Source organism: Meles meles, chromosome 4, assembly GCF_922984935.1.
Source record: "Meles meles chromosome 4, mMelMel3.1 paternal haplotype, whole genome shotgun sequence".
Classification (NCBI taxonomy): Eukaryota; Metazoa; Chordata; class Mammalia; order Carnivora; family Mustelidae; genus Meles; species Meles meles.
Genome location: NC_060069.1, coordinates 56,874,381 through 56,901,017, shown reverse-complemented (window position 1 = coordinate 56,901,017; position 26,637 = coordinate 56,874,381). Strand labels below are relative to the sequence as shown.

Below are 26,637 nucleotides of genomic sequence, written 5' to 3'. Positions count from 1 at the left end.
TTTTTATGATAAAAGTTGGGGGCAAAAAGACAAAGAAACATATACAAAATTTAAATTGAGTGAGTATTCTGTTATCATTTGCCCGAAGGAATAAACAGTTACATATTTATTTCCTTTTTTTAAGTGTACCTTAAAAAAGTACACTGTATGTCTTTTTGCTCCTCACTTCTATTTGATTCTTTTATTAACTAATCTATATTTTTACCTAAGTAGAGGACCACACAAAAATACTAGTATTTTGCTAAGTTGCAAAGAGCAACATTAGAAAGAAATCGTAATTGATCTGCCAGTTGCTGGATATCTGGCTGTTGATCTCAGTCATACACAGGGATTCTCAGTCATACCCAGGAAACAAAAGATCCAGAACAGTAGGGCTTTCTTTTGAAAGTAGCTGTATGCTGGCTATTAAATGTTAAGGCTGGTTCTATGCATGGAAAGTTTTATTTGCTCCTCCAAGAAAATACCTTGTGTTGGTAGGACTCCTACACTGAGAAAGGCATTCTAGTGCTTTTTGAAATAATCATCATAATAATCTGTTTCTCAGAGCTTTGTTATGACTCCCTAGTAAACCAAACTATACATCATGTTGGTGGGGATGGTCCAGATGTGATCAACCTTTGGTAACACCCAATAATGCCTAAATCCATGTGGATACCCTGCCATAATAACAAGGATGAGAGACACCATTTACTAAAGACCTGCATATCTGGTCAGCACTGCATGCGTAACAGGTAGTGCAAATATGCTACCTGAATTCCCACACCACAGCTACCTCGTGAGGCCGTTATCATCATTATTATTTTATTATGTTATTATGTTTCCCACTCTACAGATGAGAAAACTGAGAGGCAAAGGTAGTCACTTGCCAAAGTTTTTAGAATTAAGAAGTTAATATAAATCTGATCAACTTTCCAATCAATACCTAAAAATGAAAGCCGCAGTGAGGTGAAAAACTCTGCAGAGCATTTTCATTCAGGACAGTTCAACAAAATATCGTAACCCAAGAATTTTCGAGTTTGAATTAGCCACTTGTTTAAAACATGGGATGATTCCCAACTTTGCTTAAAGCATTAATAAAAGAGTGATCACCGTGTGTTTTCAGCTGTTACATCAACTAAATGGAAGGCTACTCTCCACTTACCATGTATGTCAATCTATTTTTCTCCCACTGTGGAGTTTTTATTGTGATGATTCTAAAACTGTATTTCAGAGTGTAAACAGTAAAAAAATTAAAAAATATAAAAATACAATGGTGTTTTAAGAAACACCCTATTTGTTAAAATGTCAAGTTTTTTTTTCATGAATAACAAATGTGGCATATTTTGCTAGGTCTTTAAGAAACATTCAGGTACTAGATTACTTATACATTGAGGGTGGTTCTATATAAGCATATATTTCTTATGTGAATCACCAATCAATTAAAAAAACACATCTTTGTCTCCTACGTATACAAATCTTCTCATATGCAATTCACGATAATCATTATTCTATTCTTCTCAGATTTTATTTTTTCCCTCCTATTAAATCAAAGTACACAAAAGATTTAGGGGGGTTGCCATAGTCCAAACAAAAACATACTATAATTTGGCAATGGGAACAAACTGTATTAAAAATGACACCATAAAAAAAAAAATCAAGACTCTTGGAGGCAGATAAAACTCAGACTGGCTTTAGTCAAGCAAATTACATGTATTATTTTTGTCATAGATTTTTTTTTTTAAGATTTTACTAACCTTTTGTCTGTCCACAAGACTTCCCTGCATCTTAAAGAAACATTATTATTACTGTTATTATTTAATCTAATTGACAGTGGTTATTTTTGGGAAAAAAAAAGCAATAATGAGATGGACAAGTTTGTCTCTGACTTTTGGAGAAAATTATTCATAAGTCATTTGAAGCTAATAAACTAGAAAATAATTTCTGACCTATATAGGTGACAAAGTGTCTTGAAGGGTGGTATAATTGTTGACCCCATTTTACAGATGATGAAACTGGGGGTTTGAGAGATTAGGTTAGTTGTTCAAGGCTACACGAAAAGTTGTTAAACTGAGATTTAAACCCAGACCAATTTGACTCCAAAACTTGCAAACACAGCCTTTCCTCCTATACTCAGAATACAAAAACATTCACACTGAGTGCCAGATCTGAGACTGCAGGTCAGCCCTTTCTTTTACAGATGAGGAAACTGAAGTTTTAAAAAGTAACTATGTCTTGCCCATCATTGTAACAAAAAATTAGTGGCTGAGCAGAACTCAAACTCAGGTCTCCTGCCTTCAAACCCAGGCAGCACACCACTCTCTGGCTCAATGAAATTTGCATGACTCAGGAGACTGGAAGACTAGCTTTGCAGTTGAACACACCAGATAAAATACCAAAGAGCTAAATTTGGGTTGCTTCTGTGTTTTCTAACTTGCAGCTGCTTCATTGCAGGATCATACAACACATGATGCTACAGGGACTTAGAGCCACACATAAAACATATTAAATGTAGTCAGCAGTGATGAGATTTGGTACCAAATAAGAAGCTTTAATTAATTTTAAATGGTGCTTTTCATAGTGTCAAAAGCTCAGTCCACTGAAGTGGAAAAGGGGGTTGGAATGGTGAGATCCTAGCAACCCGGCTAATCTGGGCCCTTCTGAGCAAGCTCATTTAGAATTCTTACATCAGTGCATCGGCACGCTGAGGTGGGGCTCATGGGGACAAACAAAATAGCAGCCCCAACTCTGGCACCACTCAGAATCCCGCATCCCGGGGAGGCCTGAGAGCTCAGCTGTATTAAGGGGCCGTTGGAGTTTCCCTGTTATTTGTCTACTTTTTGAGGATTAGAACTTCCGCTGGGCTGTGTTCATCTGTGCTGAGAATTTAAACTCGGTGCATGCAACAACAGGAACAGTGAGATCTGCTAGAAATGTTCAAAAAGAAGTCTGTTTGGACTTCTCAAAGCTTTAGATGCACAAAGAGAAGTAAATTGAGGGGTTTCCGGTTTCTTCTGGGACTCTACATTGGATGGTGGTTTCTCTTTTTCTATTTCCTTTTCTCCTCTCATGAGCTTTTGTTTTAAAAACTACGATCATGCAGATACTCACCATATAGACCCATTTGAGTGGCATCACGTTAGAAAGGCTGAGATAGTCACGCGGTTCTTAAATATACGCACAAGCTGGTGAACCTTCTTTTCCTCTTTGTGACATAGAAATAGGAGCTATCATTATGAAAGCCTTTCCTCACAGAGACCGCAGAACCATATAGCAAAAGGCAAATAGTAAGGACTGTCTGAGATTTTTCTATGCTAGTTCCCTGGCTTTCCAGCTGAGGAAACTGAGGCTCAGGTTGCTATGACAAGGTTAAGGACACATCTCCAGGTTTCTCCATTTCCCTGCTCTTTTCTTCATTACACAACTCATCACTCGTAGGTATTGTTTATAAGAGTGGTGTACAAATAAGAGGCAGGTGCCCCTTGTGAGTGAGACGTGTTTACTATTTTTATATACAACTATGGTATACAGATATATTGATGATAATAGTAATAATTATATAAGTCATGAATTAGTTCTTGCCAATGAAGCACCCATTTGGGCCAGCAATCATGAACCCAAGATATTTTATTTCTCCCTGTTCTTTTTTTTTTTTTTTTTTTTTTTTTTTAAAGATTTTATTTATTTATTTGACAGAGAGGGAGATCACAAGTAGGCAGAGAGGCAGGCAGAGAGAGAGGAGGAAGCAGTCTCCCTGCAGAGCAGAGAGCCCGATGCGGGGCTCGATCCCAGGACCCTGAGATCATGACCTGAGCTGAAGGCAGCGGCTTAATCCACTGAGCCACCCAGGCGCCCCTATTTCTCCCTGTTCTTTCATCTTACTTAAATGCACACCTTGTCACCATGAGAGTAACTAGTAGCAAAATAATTCTGTTTCTGAAGGCTATCCATTTATTAGCAAGACCCATAAGCCTTTAATTTTCCAAACTCAGACTTGATTTGGTTTTGTATTTTATAGAGAAAAAGAGTGAAACAACATCCATTCTCTATCCATGTTCTCTGTTCCTTTTGTACGTACAAGAGTCTCTAGAATCAGAGGATAATTCTGCAGCCTAGGTGAGTTGCTAGTAGTGGTGGGAATTGCAGACAAAACGATTTAGGCAAGGATCCAAAAATAAATGCCTGGCAGTGGTCTACTCTCTGAAAAGGAACCAGAAATGATCAGGTTTCCATCACGGGATTTTCAGAAACTTGATATTTGCAAGATTAAAAATATTTTAAGGAAATCCTTTCTAAAGGTGTTCCTGTTTTTTACAATTTTTAGTTCAGATTCAATTAAAGTGAGGAAGTAGAAGGAAGAGCAAAAAGAAAAACAATTGTACTTTGCAATAAATTAAGGAAACACCATGACTTTAATTTTCTAATATTTTTAATATTTTATTCATGAAAGGTCGCAGAAACTCAGGTCAACTCTTTTGGGGGGTTTTTAACTTTTTTTTTTTTTTTGGTAAAGATATTTGAGATATTCTTCACAGTTATTTAAGTTCATCAAGTCATTCCATTTACTCTGCCTTGGAGTATCCAAATGCTCCTCCACCCCCAGTAGCCAATTAGATTTTCTTTTCCACTTGACCCTCTTCCTCCTTAAACACAGCTTAAATATGACAGCATGGCATTAGGGTGGTTATACTGAATTTTTATATTGAGTATATTTTTATACTGAGTTTTATCTTCTTGGTCCAATCTAGCAATCATTCAATACAGAAGGAAAAAATAAAATTGAAGGGAGCCTGCTTGTCCTGTTTTATTAGCTCTTACCATTGAAATATTTTATATAGTATTCATTCAATATCTGTATCTGAGTAGATACTGAAGAAACAAAAATCAGAGTGTTCTGGGCATACATGAAATATAATACTCCCAAATATTAGAATAACTGAATCAATAGAATTTATAAATAGCTATCTGCTTTGCCCATCTGCACAGCTAAAATGCAAATAATGTATTAATCACAACTTTGAACAGAAGAGAAATGAAGCTTAAACACTAATCTGAAAGCATTCTTTTTTCACATGTAGGAATATACAGTATGAAACTGTCTCCCTCAACCACATAATAATGTAGTAAGTAATGACGTAGCAGGTAGCAGATCCTGTAAGTGTAGGAAATGGAAGGAGGTGTGGGGGTGACCGTATGGGGCAGAATCCAAAAAGTGTCACTAGAAAAATATAACTTTGTACACATTTTTCATCATTATTGAGAAAAGGGTGTTTGCCTTATGGAAGTTCAGCAACAAGAGAGTAAAGGTTAAGAATCCTACTTTCAGCTCTAGTGTGGTATTAGAAGTCCATTCTCCCACCAATACACAGGGGATTTGCACACGAGAATAAGAGTTACATGAGCAAATCCTTCAGGGATCTGTGAGAAAATATACTCTAACAAGAATATTTGAACTGCATTTTACAATAGACTGATCATCAAAAAAGATATGTATATGGAATTTTAATATTTCAGGAGTGATCTACAAATATATGTCTCTGGGTACAGACACGTATTTATAGACGTATATAAACCGTATACTTATATACTCAAAATCTGTAGGTGTCGATATGATTAGGCACTAACTCTTAGCCAGTAAAACCAAATAACTCATTAAGTGCTCCAACTAGTTTTTGTTATTGTGCTCTTTTGAAGATATGATCACAGCACATGAAATTTCACTTAAACAATTGAAATAATAACATGACAAAACTCAAATGGCACATCTTATGAATTTTTCTTTTACTTTCTTCCTTTTTATAGTCACCTCAATCATGAAACACCCGTACATGTGATCATTGCAATTTTTCTCACTTGAGCCCTTTCAAACAATAGATATAAGCATCTCTGTTTTCCTTGAAAAAGACTAAAAGGGAAAATTTCCCATTTTCTTTTGCAGCAACACTTTGGATTTCAGCAAGCAGATTTTAGCATAAAACATTTCTCTACCATGGGAAGAGCAGTGCGCTACAGTAAAATTAAGACAGACAATGCTTACACTACCATATACATTATAATATTAAAACCCATGAGGACATGGGTAAAAAGCTGGTGTTTATTAGATTATTTCCGTTCTTCACAATTTGTTTGCTTACTCCTATAGCAACTTGTTGATAATAGGAAGTCTTTTGTGAGAGACGGCATGAAAAACAATGAAAAGCATCAGATTTAATAAAGTATCTAAGGAAAGTCTTAAAATGACACCCACACTATGAAGGGAAAGCCAAATTTGCTTTTTCTGAGGGGAATTTGTGTTTGTCAGGAAGGGTTCCTGGAGGCTTTGTTTGGAGGCCTTGATGTGTGACCAGTGCGCTATAGGCCGCCCTTCACCCTTGCCCTCCTTCTACCACCGCTCTGCCCACCCATACTGACACCGCAGGGGGAAGGGTTTCAGAGGAGAAAGAATCAAAAGCTGAGGGACGGGGAAAAAAAAAAAAGTGCTTTTCAGGGTCTGATGTGTGGGAATCAAATGAGAGGCCTAGCTCAAATCCGGTCGCCAGGCAACCAAAGTGATATGCTGAGGGAATATCATTAAAGTTGGAAAGTAAGCAGTCTCTCTGAATTAGTAAACCAACCACAGGATTGACGACGCACCCGAACTCTCTCAGGGCTGGAGTGCAATTTCTCCAAGGAGGACAAGCAGGGGCTTTGCTAAGTTAAAGGGGGAACGGAGAGGGAGAGGGAGAGACAGAGAACGCAGCTGATTTGTAGAGTTTTTTCATAAAGAAAGACAATGGCTGTCCAGACATGGAGTTGGTGGTAAAATATGGTGGCTGCCACGGCTGCAGCTGGCTCTCTGACACAAGATTAATAAGTTGCTGTTTCCTAGCCGACCAGAACCTAGTGGGAACTATCCAGCATTTTATCTTGAATTGTGGGTAACAGCCTTACTGCAAGCTGGCCTAGTTTACTGCTCTGTTTTTTCCAGATCTCCCGAAGTGCAGCAAACATCTGTGACTCTAATGAGGTCATCATTGAGGGTGTCCAGAGAGCCGGGCCCTGAGAACTGACCTCACCTCTGCCTGAACATAAAGTACAAGTGCTGTGGGGAAGCAGGACAAATTAAATGGGGGAGCTGGCACTTGGCTGTAAGTTAAGCCCTTAAGAAACTTTTTGCTGTGATTAAAAAAGAGAGAGAGGGAGAGAGAGAGAGAGAGAGAAGAGATGGAGGTTCAGAAATGACAGTACAACAAAGCAGTGGCAAGCCTACAGAATTAGATTTAGGCCTCAATGATGAATATTATCACTGACATGAACAAGCAAAGCTTATCTGGGCCTTCCTTCTTGAAAGGCTGAATAAAACTGAATTGCCAACTTCTGCATTTTACCACATTTTGGTGGAAATGGCTCGGAGACCTACATGATTTAAAATGAAGCTTGAGTGAATTCAACCACAAAGCATGTGTGTGTGTGTGTGTGTGTGTGTGTGTGTGTGTTTCTGACAGCAACATTTCAAACATTACACAACATGGCATATCATTTGTAAGTAATTTGATTAAAGACACAGAAAACAAGTCCAACTTTCCCAGATAGGTCTTCCTCTCCACCCAGCAGTTATTCCAACACAGTCATAGTTTTTATAAGTAATACCACCAAACAAACACACGAGCACAACGCAAAACTGTATTGAAATCAGTGAGACATCATCATTGCTTACTTATTGAGGCAAGAATATCTACGAGATATCTCTACCTAATGCTTTCTTAAAAAACTCCCTCTTATGGGATGATAAATGTCAATGTTAGTAGGAGGGAACATGCTTTTAATTTGGAGGGGAAAAGAACAGGTTTCTGAAAACTGTCCCTATGGCTTAATTTATAAGTGCATTGGTCACGTGTTGATTAGTATTGTCCATTTCAGCCACATCTGCCCACAGAGAACAATTAACTCGGTGGTGTCATCTTTGATGCATAAGGAAGTGGCCACGTAGATAAAATCCAGGAAGAGAAATAAAAAGATCGAGTTCATCTTCAAAAGTCATCTAGGAACCATAATTCATATGTATTAACTCACTGCACACAGATACATTTATCCCTGCAATCAAATTAATGAGATTCAGAAATACCATGTTCTGGTACTTTTACAATGAGTTTGATTTTAGAAAAGTGAGAATATGATGATGGGATCAAATTTGTCAAGTTTGTATTTTGCTATTCTCAGATTATTAGTTTTTAGATCATATCTAATGCAAAGGCTACAGAAGATAAGTAATAGAGCAACCATTTTCTTCAAAGCCAGTAAATGATGCACCATACTCTCACTTGACCACATGTATCTGTGACTTGGGGACGAGAGGGCAGTAACAGATGGGCTAGCCAAGAGAAAGTGTCAGCCATTTCTGATTGATACTTAGCCTCTCCACTATGATACCAATAGGAATGACAAGGTGCTGTTCCAGGCTTAGTTTATTACTATGAGCATTATGGATTTGGGATGATTATGAATATGTGCTTGACACGCAGACCATCTAAGATGAAGAGTCTAAAAAGAGTCATGCTGAGAGAAGTTCTAGTACTACCTATCAGTCCCTCAGTGAAGACAATTTCACCTTAGAAGAAGAAAAGCTGCAATTCATTGTTCAAGGTCTTGAGCTTGAGTTTTTCCATTAAAGAGAATGGAAAGAGAGGCTTGTAAAGCAAAACAACTTCTGCTTACAAGCGAATTGAGGAGAGAAGCATTTGGGGAGCAAAGAACTATACCATTGCACTCTTTCTCAATTTTCAGGAAGGGCTTGGCTAATACCCATTTCAAGGCTGAAGTTTATTTTTTAAATGCAAATGAAGGAAGTGTTGCGTTCAGCTTTGCAAACAGTTTTCAGAAATCCTGTTGGCCTACATTTAGCTGGGAAGCAGCACCCCGTACCAAGTGTAGGGGCTCAAACAATCAAGCAGTTGTTTGCCTCACTCACATTCCTGAGGCAATCTGGTTCCAGCTGAACTCCTTGGGAACAGTCTGGGCTATGTACCCCTGGGGCATCTGTTCCAATTAGCACTGACCCTTGGGGGCCTCCATGCTGGCCTTAGGTCACTCCCAACCTCTTGGACTCTGGGTAAACCAGATTGTTTTAGTAGTTTCTAAGCTTTCCATGGCCCCAAGATAAACTGGACATCCAGGCTCACCAAGACAAATTCAGTCACCCTGGAAAACCAACACCAACATGGCCTCCTTCAAGTTCTCTGGACCAGAGAAGAACCACGTACAGTAGGATCTTTGCCATGACTAAGGAACAATAGAAAAGACGAATCAGAGAGTGTGCAGCCAGGCTAAAGTCTGTATTGCATGGAATGGGTATAAGCTATAAGGTCTTACAGAACTGGGTTGGCTCTTAGAGCCAAGGTAGTTGGCTCTACCTAACTGGATGGCCTTGCACAAGTCACCAAACCCTACCATATTTCAATTTACTCGTGTGTAAAATGGGGACAAAGATGTCTGTCCTACCATGTTTTCATGAAAATCCAGTAGCATAATGCATATAACGTGTTCCATAAAATGCCTGGCTCATAGAAGTTCCTCAGAAAATGGAAGCTTATTGTGAAAACTGAAACCCATCATAGTTGACCAGGAAAGTACAACTCCTAGAAAAATCAGGGGCCATATAATTCTTTAAGCCCCTCTGTTCTGTTGTGGTTCATGACCAGTATGTGACTGGACCTTCCTTTCTAAGAAAGCAAACACCTCAACTACTTTCTGTGCTGCTCTCCATCAAGCACTTCAGGGCACTATGGCATGACAGAAAAAATGTATGACATGATTTCCAGAGTTGAGAATCTAACTGAAAGAACAGCACTGACAGAGCATGAACCAACTCAAGAACAATTTAGGCACAAACTGCACACTCTCAGTAGTGTATACAATGGGAGCTGAAAGAAGGGAGGAAATGACATCGGCTGCCATGTTCAGAAAAAGCTCCATGGAATTCTTGGGCTCAGCCACTATTTACTGAGTGTCTATTATGAGCCAGATGCTGAGAGAATGAGAGCCAAATACAGAATGGCATGTGCTCTAAGATGCTTGGGGCCTAGACTGGAGAAAGACACATAATACACCATTTGAAAATGGTGCAGTGAGTGCTAAGAATGAATATTGAGGGAGGAGCGTGCTGAAAGAGCATGGAAGAAAACTGTCTTGAGTCGACTTAGAAGGGCAAATTGGGTCTAAGTCAATCCTCGCAGTTAGACCAGCATGAACAAAGATAAAACAGTGGGGAACAATCAAGGTACTCCTCTGTGTGTGTGTGTGTGTGTGTATGTGTGTGTGTACGCATGTATGTGAGGGAAAGAGAGGGACAAAGAGAGGAATAGAGTATATAAGTGGAAGGAAAAATAGAACTTCTAAAATTAGAAATCTCCTAAGAGAAGATTTAAAGAAGAACCTATTTTAAATTGCTATCTGTATTTCTTTTTACAGATGAAGCAGATGCTCATGCTAAGAGGCTGGCATGGTTCATGATTGGCAGGTTATGAAGGCAAAGGATTCTTGGCTATGGCTTTAATGAGAGACCTGGTGGGATAGAGGGCAGCTATGAGTTTATTCCCACAGGAATTCACTCCTGTGTCCCAGAGAAAAATTTACAGCCTGGTGGAATCAACCAGAGTGACGCTAGAACCGGACGTGGTTTTGTAAAATTGGTTTTCTGATCAAGCCCTTCTCTTGGGTATTAGCCAATAAAGCAGAGATATGGGTAAAGGTGTCCCAGGAAAATCAGCTGCCCAGATATTGGGCCCAGCATAAAAAATTAAAGGACTATGGGAAGTGGGATGAAGATGGTATTTCCGGAGTTGGCTACGAAAACTATAACTAGATACAACTTCGAGACTCTCTGAAGACCCCTACATTTCAACCCAATTCCTAGTAAATCCTCCCTACTTCTTTGTCTTGAGTTACCTTTTGTCTTGGCCAATTTGCTGTGTTGGCTGTCTACCCTCTATGCTGGTTCCAGGATGGGAAATGTGTTTAGGTTCTGGGTCATTCTTGGATAGGTCATTCAAGACTCTATCTCATAGAATTATCCATATTTACTAAGGATAATATGAGGCACAGTAACACAGGAGGTCTCTAATGGTAGAACAAATGTTTCTTCGAGGAGAAGTGTGAGCAATTATAGGATTCTTCCCTTAGCAGCAAGAACCTGGAGATATTTACTTGCTTCCAACATGGGGGCTGGACATAACCAGATAATAGTTCTGCTGTGTGATTGTTTAAGTGGCATTGGGAAAATCAAGCTATTGAAATATAATCGCTCCATAAAGCCCAAGAGTCATTGGGGGTTTTCCCTTCTCCTTTCATTCAACAAGGATTTATTAAACACCTGTTATGAGCTAGGCACTGTGTTAGGCACAGTTTCCATCCTTGAAAGTTCACAGTCAAGTGGAGGACTAAAGGAGAGAAAAGTACAGAAAGACATAAACACAGGATATTGAAGGAACCCAAAGGAATGGTCTTTGGGATCAGAAAAGGTTGGCATAGAATAGGGAGAGGAGACATAGAATAGTTGACCTGGTTGTATGCAGAGTCATGTGGGGATGGAGAGAGCTGAAGCAGGATGGGCAGGCAGGTATCAGATCATGAAGGGTCTTGCACAGCAGGCTAATAAGTACCAGTATTACTATAATGTAGACAAAGCATGGTTGAAGGTCTTAACCAAGAAAGTGGCACCATCAGTGTTGTGCTTTATAGCAATCTTCTTCCAGCAGCTGAGAGGTAGAACACCTTCAGAGGAGAGATGGGCAGGAGGATAACACCACTTTGTGTGAACAGATGAAACAAACGTGAAAATATTATTAGTTACCCTTCTACAGATGATAGAGTTGAGACTCCAGTTGGTTTACTTGATCAAATTTTCATACTCCCCTTTGGAGTTTTTTGAGGACAAGGACCCATGTTTCTTATGCTGGCATGCTTTTGTTTGTTAAGGAAATGTCCCAGTCCATAGGAAGCACTCAGAAAACGTCTGCTGAGTCCTTGGCAAATACAGGATGAGGAACGGGGTTTCAGTGCTCTGATCTGGAGCTTTTTCTACAATCACATGTTGCTTCCCTGAAGGAGTTTAATTTTGGACATGATTAAAGGCTGGAGTAGCAGGTATGTGTAGTGTACCCCAACACTAGTAGGAAATTGTGAACACTGAGCTGGGCAGACTAGTCTTGGCAGAATGGATCTCTGAGGAGGTGAAAGAGGAAGTATTGCATTCAATCTCCAAGGAAGCTGTTCGAGTGTGAGGCGTTAGGCAGGAGTTGCAGCCCTTAGGTTGCTGAAGAGGGGAACTTGAGCAGTTGAGTCAGAAAGAGGTCCCTAAGTTTTGGAGTGGGGGAGAGGGATGCAGGAAGAGAAGTTTCTAAGGAAGATACTCAAGAAAGTGATGAGAGAAGTCCACTTTGACGCTGGTTGCTGCTCTGCCTCTTCCCCACTCCTCCACTCTAAAGACCGAGGAACTTTTGTCTTTCCTTCATTGGGTCGGTTCAGTTGGTCATTAGGCACCTAACACATCCTGCCTATTCAGAGAGTAAAAGTGAGCTGTGCAAATGTGGGTGCTGGCTGCATGGACTCGGGGGTCTGAGCTCTGGGATCTTTTGGCCTCAGTTTCCTATCTGTAAAATGGAAATAATAACACCCACTTCATAAAAACACTTTGAGGACTTAATAAAAGACGTTTATAAAAAGTTTAGCATGGTGTCTGACCCAAGATAAGTACTGGAAACAAGATTAGCCTTGATTATTTTCAGGCTCAGGGAAGGTGAGAAGGTCATGAAACCAATAATTGAATTGGTTCAACTACATCAACTACATTAAACAGATCGGCCACTGGATGGCTCTTGAAAAACTTCCTTTCCATTCATCTCTGCTCCTCATGAGCCTGAGGGATCTGGTCCCAGGTGACTTGTACAGAAGGCCCTCGTGACCAGCCAGTGTGTGAGGCCAACAAGAGGCTGCTCAGGGAGACCTGGGTGGCCACCCATGAAAGTAAGACCCAGCAGCTTGAGAACATACTTAGAAATTTGTCTACATAATCATTTTTTTTGAAAAATATGACTAGCTAAAATTGAGAAGAAAAAGAAATGTGGCAATTTCTTTAAATACAGTCTATCAAGAGCACCAAACCTGATTTGGACTTAGGAATATCTGAGGAGTTGAAATAAAAAACAGGTTGCATTTGCACTAATCTCTTATTTGTTTTCATGGGCATAATGTAAAAATATTCTTCATAACTCTTAATAACCCAAAGAATCTATATTCAGAAGGAAAAAAATATATAGCATTTGATTTCACCAGAAAAACTTCTGATTGAAAGATCTCCTATTAGCATTTTCCCAAGTATTATAACCTTGGTATTTCTCATAGACACTAAGTCAGCAGAGAGACCAGTAGAGAGAGTATATAATAAAATGGGAAATGGTATTTAAGTCATATGTAAAAGAAATTGAAACAGGCCTAAAAATTCGTATCTTCTTCAAAAATATTTTATTTCCACTCTTAGAAATCTGGCCAAAGCCAAAGGATACAAATTGAACCAATGAATTATGCACAAAGATATTTGTTATAGAGCTTTGTAACAGCAGGAATTGAAAACAAACTGCATGTTCCATAACAGGGACAGGTTAAATCCATACACTGGAATATTATGCAGTTAATAGAAATGATACACATTAATAATTTTAAAGATATGAGGAAAATGGTCAGGATGTACTATTAAATAAAAAAACATTTGGAACCGCAAATGAAGTGTGATATTAAATATATTTAATAATAAGACTGGAAGGAAATTAATGAACTGTTAACAATGGTTATCTTTGGGTGGTAAGATTATGGGTGAGTTTTCCTCCCTATTGTAATGTTTTCTAACTTTATAAACCATGTACATGTAATACTTTTATAACTGGTTTTAAAAACACAATAAAATCATCTTGCACAGTTATAGTTGTTTGAGACCCTTAAAAGGAATGAATTATTTCTGCCCATAACAAATTCCACTTAACTCTAATATGAGTTAATATGGGAAGATTTAAAACTAGTTCTGAATTTTGAGTTCCAAATACTTTCTCCTCCTAGCCCCAGACCTCCTAGTCTCAAGCCTTTTTTCAGAGTTTTTGATTTTTTTTAAGATTTTATTTATTTATTTGTTTATTTGAGAGAGAGAGTAAAAAATGAGAGGAAAGAATGAGTGGGGAGAGGAGCAGAGGGAGAGGCCAAGAAGATTCCATCCTGAGCTCGAAGCCCGACATGGTGCTCAGTCTCACATGAGACTGTGACTTGAGCTGAAATCAAGAGTTGGACACCCATCTGACTGAAACAGCCAGCCGCCCCCAGAGTTTCTGATTTCTGAGACTGGTCACAGACTGCACTTCCCATTTATTCCCCCTCTTCATCCACTGGTAAGTGTCTATCTCATACCAGTCTCTCCTATCTCCTACTCTGTCTCTCTTATATTAATGAGTAGAAAAAGATATGAAGATAACAGATAGTCACATGAGTAAGAAGGTAGTTGTATGCCTTGTTTTGAGAAAAAAAAAACAGCATTTAAAACAGATACATGATAAAAACAAAGTGACCCTGCTTTAGAATAACTCACAGTACTAAATTCACTGTCATGCATTTGAAATTCAATTTGATGGTTAAAAGTCTGAGTTTTCCCTGACTTCTTAGGACCCATCTAGTAGTCTCTCCATCTCATTTCAGTCATCAAGTTCTTCTTCAGCAGGTTTGTCTGACCCTGAGGTACAAAAGCCCACAACACATCATGCATGGCGTTGCTCTTCGGATGGGATTAGCTTAAGGCAAGCGAGGGAGGCACTAACTTCTGGCACAAAATTTAAGGCAGTGTGGAATGTGAACTTATAATCAGGATAAATATTATTTTTTTAAAGATTTTATTTATTTGATATATAGAGATATGTCACAAGTAGATAGAGAGGCAAGTAGAGAGAGAGGGGGAAGCAGGCTCCCTGCTGAGCAGAGAGCTCGATGTGGGGCTCGATCCCAGGACCCTGAGATCATGACCTGAGCTGAAGGCAGAGGTTTAACCCACTGAGCCACCCAGGCGCCCCAGGATAAATATTATTTTAAAGCAATATTTTTAAAAATCAAAATTAATGCAAAAAACTCATAATGAAAAAATATCAAAATTTTGAAGAAAGGCCAGTACCATGCCAAACCATATTGGATGGAACCTGAGGTAAAAGGGAAAAATGTGCACCTCCTTAAATATATTCTTCTGTATTTTCTAATGGTTCATTTTTTTCCCAGAACATTAAAGTTGTTTAAGAATATTGAAACATCAAGGGGCACCTGGGTGGCTCAGTCCGTTAAGTGATCTACTCTTGGATTTGTCTCAAGTCATAATCTTGGGGTCCTGGGATCAGCACTGAGTCAGGCTCCATGCTCAGCAGTGAGTCTGCTTGGGGATTCTCTCTCTCCTTCTGTCTCTCCCCCCTAAAATAAATAAAACTTAAAAAAAAAAAAAAAAGAATATTGAAACATTGAGGGGCACCTGGATGACTCAGTCAGTTAAGTGACTGACTCTTGGTTTTGGTTCTGGTCATGATCTCAGGGTTCTAGGATCCAGCCCTGCATGAAGCCCCATTTAGGGCTCCAAGCTCAGCATGGAGTCTGCTGAAGACTCTTTTCACCCTCTGCCTCTTCCCTGTACTCGTTTGATTTCTCTCTCTTTCTCAAATAAATAAAGAAATCTTTTTTTTAAAGAGTATTGAAACATTGAAAAATTGGTGTATTTTCATTCCTGAAGAATGAAATCACATTAGAATCACTCTTCAAATTCTGTCATTTCCTCAAAACCAGCCATGATGAAAAGACACAGTGCTCTAAGTTAAACATTGAACAAGTATGGCATCTTAGATCAACTTACAGTGGATTAAAATTCCTATCTTGTTAGGTTCTAGGGGTGGACTTCTTACACTTATACCATTTGGTTCACAAATACATGTTGAGCACCCACTGTGTGCAGCTCCTTTTCTACTCACTGATGCTTCACTAGTGCGTAAGGCAGACCAGAGCCTGAAATCTGGGAACTTGGCATTTTCCTAAGCCCTTAATTAACTGGTTTTGCTTGTTTATTTGTTTGCTTTTAATGGATGTTTATTTGTCACTAACTTTTTCTTTTTGAGCTGCTGTTGTAAATTCACTTTCTTCTCATTGATACCATTCTTTGGATTACTGAAATGGGCTGTCTTGTTCTAATTTGCATTTTGCACTGGACTGCTATACTTCTGTTGATGGTTTGCTTTCCACATATATGTGTCCCCTTTCACACTGCCTTTGCAATATGTGGTCATGTATGTGTTGTTCGTGCATGATAAGGAGCATGCACAGGTGGGATAGGAACCTTAGGATAAGTTCCTCATGGTTATGACGTTTCAGAAAGAACACTAGCCTGAGAGATGGGTGTTACATTAAGTCATTCTTCCTCAGTGAATGGGTCTCTGTTTCCTTATCTGTGAAATAGGGGAAATGAATTTAGAAGTGGAATATGCCTTTCATCTCTAATACAGGTTGAGTTCACTCCTAAAGCTATAGGGATCAGTTAGTGTGGGTGCTGACGAGCAGTGCCTTGGATTCTGTGCTTTTGTTGTTCATAAAAAAGGAGTGCCTTCTAATTCTACAATATAAACATCAATCAGGAGAAGAGCAATTGTAGTGTTTCTTTTTGATGAGGATTTGAAGAAATGATTCCAAGGTGCCTCTTTGGTATTCAATGTTAAAATGAGGAAAACTCAAAAAAATAACCTCAGATCCCTTCCAGAACAAAGTATCTCTGGTTTAGCATGTTCTGCTTTGAGAAATTTTGTACTCATGTGGTGTGTGTGTGTGTGTGTGTGTGTGTGTGTGTGTGTATAGGGACATTGTTTTGTTTTTAACCCTTGAGAGGGTTGGTAAATCAAATTGAGAGATTTGGTAAATCAAATGCCAGCTCCTGAATACTATTAACAGTACCTCATATTTGTTGAGAGTTTTACTGTTTACACAGATATTTTCACATTTATATTCCCATTTAATCTTCATGCAGTCTCATGGTATGGAAATTTCTTTTTATAATCTTCTTTCATATGTGAGAAAAATAAGCTGAGTCTGTGATGCCCATCTTTGGACCCCAAATCTCTAGCTCTTTTCAGACAAAGATTTTTTGAATCTCTTGAATCTCTTTCAAGGAGGAAGGGCCCCAAATGGAACAGGCATCCAGCAGAGGCTGTGCCATTGTCTCTCAGAGATTAGGGGAAAGCTTCCTGCTTTGGAGGTCAGGGTGGAATAAATCAGTAGTCCCCCTAAACCTGGTCTCAACCTAAACCTGTGGACTCAGAATCTCGAGAGTGATTAAAATTTCACTTATGGAGAAATTTCATAATTTTATAAAATTTTTGTATTAAAAATCTTTTACATGAAAATTTAGTAATTATTCAGTGACTACCATGTAGAAAAGTAGTAAAATTATATTTGCTCTCTCCCACTATTGTTGTTGTTGTTGTTGCTGTTGTGTGTGTGTGTGTGCATATCTGGGGATCTATGAATTCTCAGAACTTTTTTCAACTACGAAATTCAAATACCTAAAAAACAATGGTGTACACATATCACATTTATCATATTCTTTCCCTCCATAGGAATCTTAATGGTCCTTCATTACTGTCAGATTAAATACTAATTCCTCTAAGTTTAACTTTGATTATAAACTGTTTGATCTCAGAAGCTTTAGGTTTTCATTTTTAAGATGTAAAATTAGGTTGTTTGACTAAATAGTCTCTAAAATACTTCTCTCAAATTCTTTGAATTTATAAGTTAAACAAGTACTATATCATTCAAACAGCAATAAGCCAAGTGTTCCACGAAAGTCTCCTCCCGAACACAGAGCAAGGCTGGCTGGGGAAACCCCCAACTTTCCTTAGTGGTGTTGGCCCAGTGAGGGTGGTCTGGGTGTCAGCTCTTGGAAGCAAGAGCTGCACTCATTTCCAGCAAGGTAGCTAAAGCAGTCATTCTTCAACTGAATTAAACTCTAATGCATGTTTATCAAAATATCATAATTAAGTAGAACGTAATGAATGAAAAGGTAACCATTCAATATGAACTATCCAGATGACAATTCAATGTTAAGTTTCCCTAGTATATTACATTTAGGTCTTTTAAGGTGTTTGTTTTGTTTGGTGTTAAGAACCTATCTCACTTTTTGAGTGAATTAATTGATTTCTCTTTCCTCTCTTCCTTCCTTTCCCTTTTCCTCCCTCCCTTTCTCCCTTCCTTCCTCCCTTTCTTCTTCCTTCTTTCTTCCCTTTCTTCCTTCTTATTCCATTGACACTTTAACAGAAAACGAACATCTCCATGACTCATTTTAACCTAGATCCCATCGCATGCATGTAAAGAAGTAAACCAGAACAATGAATATACATGGTGAAAACGGAAAATAAAGCGGTGATCGATGACTATAATTGTGGTTGTTATGATATTGTCAAATTAAATTCATGTACAATATGTCCATTCAGAAATCCAACAAAACACAAGAACTTTTTTTTTTGCCTTTTTTTTAAAGCTTTGTTTTAAAAAGACACCTTCCTGTCACTGATGCTTGTAAGCGAATAAAATGAAATTGATGCCTCGCAAGGGAAGAAAGGGAAAATACTTCTTTACTTTGTGTTAAGAATACGTGACATCTTTGCTGTCAGTGATAGCAAAGTGAAATACATACCAAATATGTCTTGACATAACTTGACAGGAATGTATGTCTTCTTTTCTCTCATTTATTTTGGTGATAAGAATATGTGATTTTGCTGCCAAGGAAGCTTGTAATGTTGTAGAGAAATGGAAATGAAATTGTGTTGGGTATGTCCAATTTCCCCTGACAGAGTGGCATGAGCTATAGCATGCCTGCAGTCTTGGGAAGCTAACAACAGGCCTCAGCCAGCAAGACCCAGGCGTTGACATTTGTCAAAACAACTTTCCTCAACACATCAAAATGTTCCTTTCTCTTTTGTGTTATTCAGATGTGTTCGGGTGACTACATTTTAGAAAACGGTGTCTGTCAGAGAATCATTGCCTTCCACATGTGCGCGATATCAAGAGAAAATATCTTATCTTCCTGACTCAAGTATAAGCCTATTCTGTCTTGAATGTTCTTAATCTACAAGTGTCCTTGAAACCAATCAAAATCTAATATAACTAAAAAGCATTGTCTTTTTGTTTTGTGTTTTCTTCCCCATAACCTGTCAAAAGTAAATGACACAAATCGGTTCTTTTTCTCTTCTTTTCAAAGCATCATGCGCATGGATGTTCTGTGTTGGTACGAGTTTGGTCTATTGTTCTTGAGTTTGTTGCTTTTTACAATTGTTACCTTTCTGAGAAGAACCCAAATCATTTGGTTTCCACTATCCGTTTAGCAAGTATCCCACTCTTAATTTCTTACTCTGTTGTTACGGAGCAGTGGACGTTAGGCAAGGTGGGTATTAAGCACAACAAAATAGTATTTTAACTGAACCTCTAAGTCTGTCTTTTGGGGACTCTTTTTAAGGACACACACACAATTTCTAGAACCCTCACAACAATTTCTACAATAAATGGTGTTTGAAGCAAGAATCTCTTACCTAGGGCAGACAGAAAGAGAATCAGCCCAGCAGTGTAATCATTGCTCTGCTGTTTGAAGGAATATTGAGCTTAGATGCCTCCAGAAAGCCCACCAGGCCCAGAGGCACTGGACAATAAAAGGAGAAAAATAATAGACGCCAATGCTTTATTAAGTATATTTTTTTCTCACTTAGGTGCCCATTCCCCGGTCAGACAATTAGTTGAGGTTCTTTCCAGAGAAAGTGTTACCTACCAAGAAAAACTCTTTTAACCTTTCAAAATAACAAATATCTTTAATGACTTTTATCCCCTTTCCATTGACATCACAGATACAATGTGGCCTGTCTTGAAGTCAAGTCCAAATTGAAATCACTGCTGGCAGAGACAGGAAAAATAGAACATTTGACAATAAGAGTGACAGACGAAGCTTTGGGGACCTTGAAAGGGAGAATACTCAAGCTATGACCTGGGACAGAAATCCTGCACCTTAGTAAAATACCTGCCCCATCTGGAAGTTAATAGGCAGGGGCATTTGCACGTGATAAGGGGCAAAATCCAATGCTTGATAGGAGTTGGTATTATTTTCCATGTAACCTGTTTAAAGGAAAACTGGACACACTTTTTCGCAAGGACCTTTTGATTATAGACCAACTGTTCATCACCACACTCCTAGTGGAAAAACATTTTTATTTGGTTATGTCACAGGATAACATTGACTAGAAATACTTTTGAAGACAGGACTTCCTAAATTTGCTTAATCTGGCTGCAAATGGTTACTAAGCATTTGATCATGGAAAATATATATTTCTATATTAAAACGTGTTATCATCATATGCATTTCTTCCAAAGATACAGGCAACTTCTAGTATCCTTTGATTTATTTGAGGAAAGGAAAATTTTTACATTTCATGATTTAGGAAATCTGTTAGTTGCATCTCAACTTTCATTTCTTTTTCTTTTTCTTTTTTTGTTTATTGTGCAGCTTTTCTAAATCATTAATTGAAATAGAGGGAAAAAATCAGGAGGATCTATCAATTTCTAGTGATTTATTTTATCAACTCCTAATTACCTGTGCTTTCTTTGCTCTTCAACTTATATTCTGTTAAAGCGCAATTTGTTTAAGGCTTATTCACTGTTTGTTGGTTTGGTGATTGGTAGCTAAGTTGTCCTGGTATCACCCATTGCAGTGAGAATTTCCCCAATGATGGTCATAATAAGTCTTTTATGTCATGTATGTTTTACTTGTAGAGCTGTCAGAGAAGAATTTAATTCCAGTAATTAGTTATTGCAGTTAAATTTCCCAAGGAATCCTTAACTTAGACTTTAGAAGCACTGCCTTCTATTCAAACAATTTGAAACCTTTTAGGACATACGAATAATTAAGTTTGCAACATTGCAAAATAAACACATAAGCCTATATTTCCATTGAAATTTATAGGTCCATGGTTGAGAAGCAAATATGTGTTTCTCTCTGTGGATAATAACAGCAGAAAGTCACAATGTTTATTTTGCCTTTAAATTTAAATGAAATAAGGATGGTTCAAGTTGACAGGGAAAATCTGGTTGCTTCCCTGGGTCCATCAGCACTTTAACTCGCTTTTCAAATGTTTGGGGGGCTTTGCAAAGCCTGAAACATATCTCACCATGCCCCCCTTTTTCTTACTTCATAAATCAACATAATTTTAAAGAAAAATTTAATCCATATGTTTCTGGTTAATCTTTACTAAACTCATCAAAATGGTGTTTTGTAATAGTGATTTGGTGTCTAAGAAGTCTTTTGAATCTCTATGTAATAGGCCTTCTTAACGCCATTTCTTTTTAAAGCAGGAAGTTGTGTTTTGCCAACAGTAAAGAAATTCAAACCCCCAAAGGGTTGAGATCGGTTTAAAACTTCAAGCCTGAGGGCTCTGTGGGGTTCTACACTTGGCAATAGACTACTTTCCTTCTGACTTCGGAATACCTTATTTTCCTCCCACAAGAAATGCTCTATTGTTTTGCTATCATATGTGATTTAAACTATCTTCAGATCTTTGATACATAAAGGTGTATGAACTACAAAGCAGGGCCTAATGTTTAATTTACTTTAAGCAATTTCATTTGATTGTCCATTTGGATCTTTCTTTAATTCTCCCACTTCCTGACCTTTCCACATACCTTTGTAATTTGGGTTTACCCAAAGATTTGCCAGAGAAGGTGAACCACGACGATCTTACAAGTTGGAAATAAGTGCTGGGCGACATTTTCTACCCCCAAGCTGCCCAATAATGATGTATTTCTTCATGCATGTACTAAGCTAACATCTCATGTTATATCTAGTACTCTTATTTAGGTCGACAACCAAAACTTCAGTGCAGATTTCTAAGTTGTGCTCTATGTTACAAGGTGAACCACAATTCACAGTTGTAGATGTTTGCTAGTTTTTCAACGTAGTTCATTTCTATTTGCATGTTTAAAGGAAGACCTGTATAATTTCACTCCATTCCTTATACAATGGGTGAGAAAGAAGAGAAGAGAGAGTGAGAAAGAAAATAAAATATTAGGTACAAGGAGTTAAGCATACACACCACTATGGTCCTTTGTCCTTGCTGCCTCCTGGCCATGAAGTGGGAGTGCCCTCTAGTGAAACTTTAAAATCACTGGAAGCTATTGGGTATACAGTGGTTAAGATTTCCTCCTAAACTCTTGTTTCAGCAATCTGTGGACATTAACAGTTTGCATAAGCTTTGAATGAGCTTTAGAGAAAAATACAAAATACTATTATGTAAGACTATTTCTTTAGGAAACAAATAGAAATGAATATGTTACTGTCAATACCAAAAAGTCTATACCTATATATTTCTTTTTGACATCTATGTATCTATGTATCTATCTATAGAGAAAACCCAAGGGTACATAAGTAGCAGATAACTAAGGCTATAGTTACCTAAATAAAAACATGTAAAAACATAACAACAGGACTCGTAAGAAATGGATAATAAATAAAGCACTTTGAAATGTGAAAGTAAAGCTGCAGTAAGATATATACAAGCAAACAAGAACTGGAAAACACATTTTGTCATCCAAATTATTCCAGAGCTCTTTGCAGAAAGTGGCATATGTTATTGTGATGAAATCTGATGTGTTCTGGGAAAAGTACAAGATTGGGAGTCCATGTTCTTGCTCTGGACTTCACTGAGCAGCTGTATGCGCTTGGGCAAAACACTTAACATCTCTGAGCCTCAGGGTCATCATCTGCAAAATGGGATTAAGGACACCTGCCCTGTCACCTCATAGGGTAGTAATGGATGAGATAAAGTGTGAGAAAGAGCTCTGGGAGGTAAAGCACTATATTGTGACCATATTATTTTCTGACTTTTCTCTTCTGTCTTCCTTCCTACTTCCAAAGTCACCTTTTAGGATGAAGAGGGACAGAAAAGAGACCCTCCTAAAATCCTATGGAATCCAGAATCATCGACAAAACAGTTTTCTTCCCAAACAAAGAAGGTCACAGAGAAAGAAACAGGTAGCACTGAAGAAGGATACGGAGTTAGTCTTTACTGCAGTGGATCCACCAGCTGTCCTGGGCTAGGCTGAGCTTGTGCAAGCAGCTGGTGCTGGAACAGACTGGACAGTAGCTGGCGGAGCATCAGGAAGCATGTCTTCTGGGTTTGCAGCAGCAAGTGTCAGTAAATCTACTCCCTGCCTCGCACAGAGAGGAGCCCAGCAGCACAGATGATCTGAGCTTCTGTGTTTCTGATCCCCGTGGTGATTACCATCCACACAACATGGTTCCCAGTTTTTGTTGTCTCTTTAAAATTAAAAATATTTTAGCTTTATTTTTGCCAACAGTAATAAATTCTTCATTGAAGCAAACAATCTGGTTCTTCCTTAGAGTTGTAGTTAGTTTAATTTTAGGTTTCTGCTTTTAAAATTCTTTATGCTTCTCTACATAAAGCTCATTTTTCATGGGACATGGTTTCTCATCAGTTGCATTTGCTTTAAAGAGAGCTTTATTTTTTTCTAAGTCAACTTCGTCTAGGCATTTTCAATCCCCATATATCAAATTCCAGATCTCTCAGTGCTTCCTTTCCTTCTTACTAACACAGGTATCTTCTATGTCCTTATGGCTTGGATTTTCACCATTTGTCTTCTGGATATATGTCCTCTATCTTTTGTCCAGAGTGAGAAACTGTTTCTAGTTTCTTTACTCAGAAGTACTTCACATTGTCAGATATGCACGATCAATCTTGTACTTAAACCTTTGTGAGGAAACACAACAGATGGATAATGGGAACATGGTTGCCATTTGGGCTCCGGTTGATTCACGAGCTGCCTCCACAGCCATGACTCTGGTAGTAAAGGAGGAAAACCATAAAGTTAATCTGTAGGGCTATCTGACGCGTTCCATGCCTGCTGTTTATGCCTTCCCTCCCCATTGGAGCTCAGCAGTTGGCATGGGGGTGGAAGGGCATTACTTCACCTTTAGAATAAAATTAAACAAGACACTCAGAGGGTCTTCAACTGCTCAGGGATTTATCCAAAGTAAGTGGCCAGTTCCAGCTGAATGACTGGAGTTTCCATGTCACAAAACAGCTCTTGGCTAAACCTAGAGTTCACTCTGTCTAGGCTACATGCTCATGTATTAATAGAATACCACAACTCCTCATTGAAACTTTGGGTTCCTTCTGTTTTAGAACCTTTCCTGACCTTTGCTGAACACCACAAAGAAACCAAATGCTAACCTCTGTTTGTCTCAAATTTTCCTCTATTAATGCTTGGTCCAAGTCTACATTTCCAGCCAGTCTTTCATTTAAAAACACAATCTCATTCAAAACCTGCCTGGTAACTTTATCACTGGGGTAACTGTTACCTATGATGCAGGGCTGACCTGGGTCCTTGTAGCACTTGACATCATCTTTTGGACGGGTTACAGAGCCTTTTGAGGGAGTTGTTAGAAGCAGGCTCACCCTGCAATGCAGAACCGGTCACAGAAGAAAATTAGTGCATTTATCTGTCAGCATTAGACTAGATTTTCAATCCAGTTCACTAGTCACAGGGTCTGGTTTTCTCTTCCTCTGGGAGATGAAACCGATATGCTGGTAGGTAGTAAAGGTGTCAGTTATAAATTGGACCGTTGGAGCACGCACACACGAAAAATAGACGAGAAGACTTTAAGGCCATAAATTTAGTTCAAGGCAAAGAATTTCCCTAAAAATAGTCCAGCTTGTTAAAACACTATAGGAAGAATGTGTGTCAGGTAACCGTCGGCGTTATTAGAACCAGTTCACATATTCTTTTATAGGAAACAGTGTTGGCAATTCTCTCTCCAATGTGTTATTCATTTTAGCTGCTTACAGGGGAAATAAGGATCTTGCTGCCTCTCATAGAAAATAAACAAACACATAGCCTGATTGGTTCCCTCTCTACCATCTCAGACCTATGTGATGTTGCAACAAATCTGAGTTGCAAACAGAAGGGGCAGGCTTGGCCGATAACATCAAGCTTTTCCTTATGTTCCATTTACTGTTTATCTACCACTTAACTAAATGGAGTTCCAATCCTGATGCAGAAGAAACCTGCAGCCTTCTCAATTCAGTGAGTGATCCTGTTCTAACCAGGCTGTTTCCTAACCTCAACCCTATAATAAAATAATCCAGGTGAAAAACCCGGAAGACCAGCCTAATGTTAATGACCCTTCACTGAAACAGCACAGAGTGGAAGTTAAAGTAAAAATGTTTATAGTGTCCCATGACTCCCATGCATATTGGTACTTTCCACTAATAAGGCCCACATGTCCACTCCATTTAGTAACTCTGGAGTATCTTTTGACCCTGAAGCACTGGGGTGAGCTGTGAGGGACTACAGATCCAACCCCTTACTCAGACAGCTTATAATTTAGATTGAGAGATAATACTCAAAAACCTACCGAAGACTAAACCAAAGTCAAATAATTAGATCAGTACCATAATATACTATATAGGTAGTATCTTAATTCATGTATTATTTAAACCTTCATATATGTCACCTACTATGTGTCAGATACAGTGCCAGACATGGAAAGTTTTTTAAATACTGCTTATGAAGCTATATTCGGTAGCAGAATATAATCCATCTTTATACCTAACCTCTTCCCTGATCACTTCACTATGTCTTCCCAGAGAATAGCTTTATGTTATTCAACTTTGTACATTTGTGTCCCTAGAAATGCACCTGGAACAGAGCAGGTCCTCAATACATGTATTTTAAAGGAAAGCATGGATATGAAAATGTGATAAAATGTCTGATACCTTTCCTAAAAGGGCTTCATTTTTCCTGGATGGTGGGGAAAGGGTGTTAAAAATTGAGATGTGGAAAATGACTCCTAAGTTTTTAACTGGTCTCATGTGAAAAGGGATGCCATAGCCAGAGAACACAGAAGAAAACTCTGCTGGGAAAGGGAAAGGTCCTGTTGCCAAGATGGATTTGAGAGAAGTTACATTGGAGGCACAAGTTGCCGGACATGCAAGTGGAGATGTCCAGTGAGCAGTTTAAAGAATCGGTTGGTAGCTCGAAAGAGAATTTAGTGTGTTGAGAGCATGTAGATTATGAAGGAATGAATTTGATTGAATAAGAATTTACTGGGCACCTATTATGTTGGAAGAATTTATTGATCACCTATTATGTTCGAAGCACTGTGGGGATTACACATTGGGTTAAAGAATAATCCTTAAACTCAAAATATTTAAAATCTAGTAGGAGGCCCAGAACTATAAATACCTAAGTATGATGGAGAGGAGTACGTAATGACTAGATGGAGAATAAAAAAACAATATTAGGAGTGCCTGAATCTCTCAGTCTGTTAAACATCTGCCTTCAGTCAGGTCATGATCCTGGAGTCCAGCGATGGAGCCCACAGCAGGCTCTCTGCTCAGCGGAGATCCTCCTTCTCCCACTCTCCCTCTGCTGCTCCCCTTGCTTGTGCTCTCTCTCTGTCAAATAAATAAACAAAACCTTAAAAAAAAAAGAAGAAGAAGCAATAACTTAGCAGAGCAGCTAAGCACGGGGCCTCTGGACACAGACTGTCTGGACTAGAATCTTGGATCTGTCATT

General features: G+C 38.6%; 1 long non-coding RNA gene across 1 annotated transcript; it reads right to left on the bottom strand.

Moving 5' to 3' along the window:
• Positions 1–19,880: 19,880 nt before the first annotated feature.
• On the bottom strand, positions 19,881–26,423 carry LOC123940316. The gene is made up of 3 exons (XR_006818064.1): positions 26,305–26,423; positions 24,437–24,516; positions 19,881–23,897 (listed from the first exon to the last, which is right to left on the bottom strand). It is a non-coding gene; the product is annotated as an uncharacterized LOC123940316 (long non-coding RNA).
• Between the last annotated feature and the right edge of the window lie 214 nt (positions 26,424–26,637).